The sequence below is a fragment of the Oncorhynchus clarkii genome, chromosome 8 (genome assembly GCF_045791955.1).
Source record: "Oncorhynchus clarkii lewisi isolate Uvic-CL-2024 chromosome 8, UVic_Ocla_1.0, whole genome shotgun sequence".
Classification (NCBI taxonomy): Eukaryota; Metazoa; Chordata; class Actinopteri; order Salmoniformes; family Salmonidae; genus Oncorhynchus; species Oncorhynchus clarkii.
The window spans coordinates 10,417,041-10,424,749 of NC_092154.1; positions in this window are offsets into that span (position 1 = coordinate 10,417,041).

Consider the following 7,709-nt stretch of genomic DNA (forward strand, 5'->3'; position numbering starts at 1 on the left):
CCATTTTTCCTCCAAACATGACGATGGTCATTATGGCCAAACAGTTCTATTTTTGTTTCATCAGACCAGAGGTCATTTCTCCAAAAAGTATGATCTTTGTTCCCATGTGCAGTTGTAAACCGTAGTCTGGCTTTTTTATGGCCGTTTTGGAGCAATGGCTTCTTCCTTGCTGAGAGGCCTTTCAGGTTATATCGATATAGGACTTGTTTTACTGTGAAAATAGATACTTTTGTACTTGTTTCCCAGCATCTTCACAAGGTCATTTGCTGTTGTTCTGGGATTGATTTGCACTTTTCGCACCAAAGTAAGTTAATCTCTAGGAGACAGAACGCGTCTCCTTCCTGAGCGGTATGACGGCTGCGTGGTCCCATGGTGTTTACACTTGCGTACTATTGTTTGTACAGATGAATGTGGTACCTTCAGGCATTTGGAAATTGCTCCCAAGGATAAATCAGACTTGTGGAGGTCTACAATTCTTTTTCTGAGGTGTTGGCTGATTTATTTTGATTTTCTCATGATGTCAAGGAAAGAGGCACTGAGTTTGAAGGTAGGCCTTGAAATACATCCACAGATACACCTCCAATTGACTCAAATGATGTCAATTAGCCTTTCAGAAGCTTCTAAAGCCATGACATCATTTTCTGGTATTTTTCAAGCTGTTTAAAGGCGCAGTCAACTTAGTGTCGTAAACTTCTGACCCACTGGAATTGTGATACAGTGAATTATAAGTTAAATAATCTGTCTGTAAACAATTGTTGGAAAAATTACTTGTGTCATGCACAAAGTAGATGTCCTAACCGACTTGCCAAAACTATAGTTTGTTAAGAAATTTGTGGAGTGGTTGAAAAACTAGTTTTTAATGACTCCATAAGTGTATGCATTTCCATATGTCTGTGTTAGCTGCATGTGTGACATAACTTCACCAGTCCTATTTATGATATAATTTACAAAAATTATACTTTTTCTAAAAAAAATATCGAAAAAATAAGGTTTTTATCAAATAGTATATTTTAGATTAACCACAATATTTGTTGTATTATTTGTTCTGTCTTTTCTGGTGGATTAAACTTGCTTAAAAAATAACTTTGGAGACAATTTTGTTTTCAAATAACCGATATGAAAACAGAGTTCCTCTTTCAAAATATAATTTGGTGAATCATGCATCTTTTGTAACAGGTCCAACCCGGAAGCCAGCCTCACCAATGTGTCGGAGGCCGTGCACCCGGCAACCTGGTGCGCGATGAGACAAGGACAAGGACATCCCTAACATCGCCCCACGGACCTCCCGGTCGCAGCCGGTTACGACAGAGCCTGGGCGTGAACCCAGGGACTCTGATGGCACAGCAGGCTCTGCAGTACAGTGCCCTTAACCACTGCGCCACCCGGGAGGACCATAATTATATTATTTCACTAGTGAAGTGAAGACTATCCATGTGAACCGATCCTCCTAACTGTACAGTCATATTGAGTTTGTGGGAAGATGCTCTAATATACATATGTTATGGTAATTGTTTATAATTAGTAGGTTATTAATTGACCTGGGTCAAATATTGAATTTTGCTCAAGGTATTTTTATATTGAAACCAATAGGCCATTTATTGTTTTGAATTGTGAATTAATACTTTTGTATTGATGTGCATACAGTATTTCTTTATTGTTATTTATCTTCGTATTCTTACTAAAGCTGGTTATATTCTATGACATTTATCCCTAGTGTCCTGCTCATTATTTTAACAGCATTTACTCTCGCATGCAATGCGAGCAAGAAAGGAGAAATTGTGAAATGCATAAACGGTAAATCTGTTAGCATTTATATTGTGCAATTCTAAGAGCTTGGTGCTTATACATGTTTTGAAATGTGGCTTATTTCAAGGAAAACCAAAGGGCCTCCAAATGTTCTGCAATGACTCACCCAATTGAATGCATGAACATCAAAAAAATCATTTACTTTCATTTGGCAGTGACCCCTTAGAGAAAAGAGAAGTGAAACCACTGCATTGGATACGGCATTAGAGAGTGCAGTAACTTGACAAGGAATGCCCACACACATTTCTTTTGGGCTTTCCTTTATTTTCAACCTGGGAAATAAAAGGTGTACAGCCAATGTACAAACCGTACAAAATACAGCAAAGCGATACAGCCCACTCAACATGTGGCCTTGTACAGATCTGACTCTGGATGATGACCTCATCAAAGGGGAAAGGTCACGGTCAATGCCAATGCCAATAATAACCATGCACACATGAATAGCAATTAAACTACACTGCAGGTAAGTACAATACATATTCAATGTAATTATTTATACAGTGTCCAACACTATAAGCACTTTTCCACTGAGGCTGCTTTTCACAAACAAAATGGATGTTGTTGATTTGCTCTTTATAATAACACTACTGGCCCTATTCAATCACAACTAATATCAGATATAAATGTATAGAAAAGGCCCCAATTATTTCCCTGGGTATAAATAAGTTTGTCATGTTCTCTATCTAGTACAATGAACCAAGTGGAATACACTTACATGAGTCTCCCTTATAACTGTATGATATTGTTCATATTGATGCAGATAAGGGTACTGCTACTGCAACTACTCTGTTACTCTGTCTCTGCCTGGCCGGTTCCCCTCTCTCCACTGGGATTTTCTGCCTCTAACCCTATTACAGGGTCTGAGTCACTGGCTTACTGGTGCTCTTCCATGCCGTCCCTAGGAGGGGTGCGTCACTTGAGTGGGTTGAATCACTGAAAATGGTCTTCCTGTCTGGGTTGGTGCCCCCCCCCTTGGGTTGTACCATGGAGGAGATCTTTGTGGGCTATACTCAGCCTTGTCTCAGGATGGTAAGTTGGTGGTTGAAGATGTCCCTCTAGTGGTGTGGGGGCTGTGCTTTGGCAAAGTGGGTGGGGTTATATCCTGCCTTCTCACTATCTTTCTTTCTTTCTTTCTCTCTCTCTCTCGGGGACCTGAGTCCTAGGACCATGCCTCTGGACTACCTGGCATGATGACTCCTTGTTGTCCCCAGTCCACCTGGTCGTGCTGCTGCTCCAGTTTCAACTGTTCTGCCTGCGGCTATGGAACCCTGACCTGTTCACTGTGATTACTATTATTTGACCATGCTGGTAATTTATGAACATTTGAACATTTTTGGCCATGTTCTGTTATAATCTCCACCCGGCACACCCAGAAGAGGACTGGCCACCCCTCAAAGCCTGGTTCCTCTCTAGGTTTCTTCCTAGGTTTTGGATGTTGAACATTTCAGTGAAGACACTTGCCAGTTGGTCAGTGCATACTCTGAGTACACGTGCTGGTAATCCATCTGGCCCAGCGGCCTTGTAAATGTTGACCTGTTTTAAAGGTCTTACTCACATAGGCTGCGGAGAGCGTGATCACAGTCATCTGGACCAGCTGATGCTCTCATGCATGTTTCATGCATCTACAACAGAGGTTCAAACCATAGTTCTAGAGAGCTACGGGGTGTGCAGGTTCTTGTTCTAGCCGAGCCCTTCAGCTTATCAGGATCTTGAGTAATGGGTTGTCACCACAATGTGTACACATAGCTTTACAGCCTCAGGGGTTGTGATCCAATAGAAGATGTTCTCAAGAAATGAGGATCCGCGTAGTCACCCAGCGAGCACATAACGTTCTGAGAACCATATGTTTCTTAGAGCATGGTGAGAGTGTGGTTGTCATGGTTATTTTGCATACAACCTTCCCACAACGTTCTGGGAATGTTGCAGGATAGTTGCTTGGCTTTGGGAACGTTCTCAGCACATTTAAGGAACTTGACAAAATAATGTTATTTTCGTGGTATTTCATTACTTTAACAGAATGTTTCACAAAAGGTCAAACATGGTTACATTTAATTACATTTTTGGTAATGTTCTAGTAAAGATCTCCAACTGGTTTGACATTAGAAATGTTCTCAAATAGTTCAGAAAGTGTTAAGAAACAATGTTCTTCTGTGATAATCTAAATGCTTCAACATAACGTTTCCTACATGTTTCCTATTTAAAGTAATGTTTTCTGAACGTTCAGAAAATGTTAAGAAACAACGTTCTTCTGAGAGAATTTCAGTACTTCAGAATAATGTTTTCTTCGGGTTCCTCCTTGATCTATTGAAAGTTATGTTCTCAGAACATTAAGAAAAGTTTCATAAAAACCACAAGAAAACATGAATGTTCAAAGACCATTCTAAGAATGTTACCCCCTGTCTAATTGGCCAACCTGATCTTAATGAGTGCTTCTGTTTGTCCTATCTGTGCTTGGAGTTCCAAACAGTTCATCCAAGCTAACAGTGTTATTAAAAGTCTTGCAACATTTTTAAAGTTGCACTAATAGTACACAAATCGCTCTGGCATTTCCTTGTTGCTAAAACTCTAATAGTTAGCCTAATTTCAGTTTGTGACAAAATTAGCTAGCATAGTGTAGAGAATCATTTAACCACCTTAGCTGCTGTGAAATATATTTTCCATAACCAAAATTATTGTTGTTTAAGCTGTTTAAAGCTGGTGCACGAAACCAAAAGTAAAATAAGCAAAAACAAATCTCGAACCACAGTAGGACCCAAAAGTTATCAGTGAGTCCCGACCTACCATTGGGAAAACCCAACCTTTGCGAAACGCTGCATTAGGACATGCAGTCACCAGTTGTTCACACTCTCTCATATCCATACTGCTGAATACTGTCCGGTAGTGTCCACTCAACTAGGGTCCTTAGTTTACAGCTCGCCATGTATCATTCTCTTTAGGGAAAGTATTTTTATAGCACTGAGTGTGATGATAAACTGTTGGGTGATGACACTAGAAGCCTTGGTCGAGTGAGTCATGGATTCTTGGCACCCACTCTACTCTTCTCTATACAAAGAGGGATGAACAAAAACTGACCTTGTGATGTGGGTAACATTTAGACTGTCCCACATACAGTGCCTAGTGGAACGTCTACATACCCCTGGAACAGTGTTCACATTATTCTGTCTTGAAATTAAATCTAACAAGGGATTGAATTGAAGATGTATTGATTGTGTATATCTTCACACCCCATATTTAATACTTGGTTTAAGTGCCTTTGGCAGCTATTACTGATGTGAAAAATGTTGAATACGATTCTTCCAACCTTGCACAGCTCGTAGAGAAACATACAGTATATCCAAAATGAATTGCTCAAGCTCAGTAAATTTGGTTGGGTATCATTGATGGACAGCAATATTCAAACCTTGTCTTTGATTTTAAAGCAGATTTAAGTCAGGACTGAGACTAGACCATTCAGGAACACCCACCGCCTCTTGGATAGACATTCTGATGTGTCTTTGTCATTAAAATGTGTGCAATTGTCCCGCTGAAAAATAAAATTCTATCCTAGGGTTAGGTTTTCAGAAGACTAAGGAGAGTTTTCCTCTAAAATTTTAGCTGGGCTTTGCTCCTTCCATATTTATTTTGATCCTGACAAACTCTTCAGTCCCTGCCGATGACAAGCATTACCCATAACATAATGCTGCAACCACAATACTTGAAAATAATTATAATTTGTAACATTTTCTATAATTTTCTTTCACTTTGAAAATGAGTAGGTTCTGAAGATCTACTTGAATCCATTTTTTAATTCAACTTTAAAAATGCAGTCAGGGATTTTAAGCACAACACATTCGTAACATATTGTACGAATTGGGTTCGTAACATACTGCATCATACGAATTGCTCCCCCATACATTTTAGGGTCAGGAAGTAACATCGTAATATGAAAGGAATGATGTAGTACAGAACTGAATAACATACAGTAGTAGTACACTAAAAACCGGGACCTGTTTTGGTTTGTGAGCACCGTTTTCAAAACAACTGGCTGAAATTATACAGAAGTTTCGGAGCGTCACTTTAAGGCAGCAAAACGTGAATACAGTGTGTGCAGATTTTCACTAGGTCACTGTATAATAGTGTCACTGTCCCTAGAGCAGCCATAGTCAATATGTGGACCACGGTCTGGATCCAGACCGAGAACAGAGTCAATATGGACCCCGTACTTACTGCTGTTGACATTTGTGATAGTAGAATGCACAAGGTGCAGTTTTTTTAAGCTGGTAGTGCATAGGCAATGTTCCTCTTTATAAACTGTCAGAAATGTCCAGTTGATCTACTACTAGCCCATGTTAGTTAGATAAGTTAGGCTAGTCAGCTATCTACATCTTGTAGTTATAATGGCTATATTGCGTGCCCAGGGGCCTCGACCCTCAGGGGGCCCCCATTGATTTAGTTGAGTCACTAGGGTATCATATGAACATCATCATATGTGTAAAATATTAAAGAATGTAAAAATAAAATACAAATTCACAGAGGAAGTGGGTGCGGTTGGACATGACCCGGTGGCAGTGTAACAGTATAGCTTCTGTCCCTCTCCTCTCCTCGAACCAGGGACCCTCTGCACACATAGACAACAGCCACCCTTGAAGCAATTCATTACCCATTGCTCCACAAAAGTCGCGGCCTGTGCAGAGCAAGGGGAACAACTACTTCAAGGTCTCAGAGAGAGTGACATCACCGATTGAAACGCTATTAGTGCGCACCCCGCTAACTAGCTAGCCATTTCACATCGGTTACAGAAGCGATGTCAATTCATCGCCTGCAATGCTGGAAAGTCACAAAACAGTACATGGGAGGTTTAGGTAGTAACTAAAAATACCCAACATACCAGGCTTTGTGCAATGTCAACGGAGCCCCAAACCCAGCACCACCTGCAGAGTAGAGACCAATCCTCCTCCAACAGGCATATTTAGCTACAGTATTAATTGGTCTCAAGTTCCGCCCTAAAGTCTAGAGACTACCCCCTCTGAACTCCTACTGTAGCATTCACAGGGTTAAGTACACTACACCTCTAACAATTATATTTTCCCTTGGAACAGTTTCACTGGGGCTATATACAGCCTTGACAGGATGGGTCGCAGGTATTGATGGTGAAAACATGTATGCAGTTGTACGGTATTGCAATATTATTTATGATGATATTATAACGATACTATGACACCAAATATCAATTGCTAGGTAATTAACGTTAGCTAGCACTAGTCAGCTGTACCTGCACCAAAACTATTTCTCTTTCTATAGGTTGTTCTCCATTTTCTTTTTAAAATAGTGAGCTAACATGTTTTAAGCATTTTTATTTTCATGACTGATTAAAACTTTTCTCATGGCTCTCTCTTGTCCCTCTGCAGCAGACAAATATAGTCAGCAATACGTTTGAAACATCGAATTTCATTTTTTTTTTAAAGCAGTATTGTATCGCAGTACATGTAGAATGACGATGCATATAGAATACATATCGTATCGGCTCCTTAGTATCAGAGTGAGTGACGTCACCAATTGACACGCTATTAGCGAGCACCCCGCTAACTAGCTAGCCATTTCACATCGGTTACACTCACCCCTAAGGTCCCTGCCAATTCCTAGCCCTAGCTACAGGTTCAATACCGGCTAGGGGCATAACTGTCCTCCATATTTTGTAGCACTCCACACAGAACATATGCAGTTGTGGAGTTCTCACTGCATCTATTGGAAGATGTCATGCTCTAATTTATACTTATAATGAAGCCATATGTGATTGGTACATCCTTTTTGGGACTTTTTAATGAATGATATATAGCCATTGATTATTGAATGATATAACTTATAAATGCCTCACCAGCTTAGTTCAACTTAGTCTTATTCTTTCACAACCCAAAATATAAGCT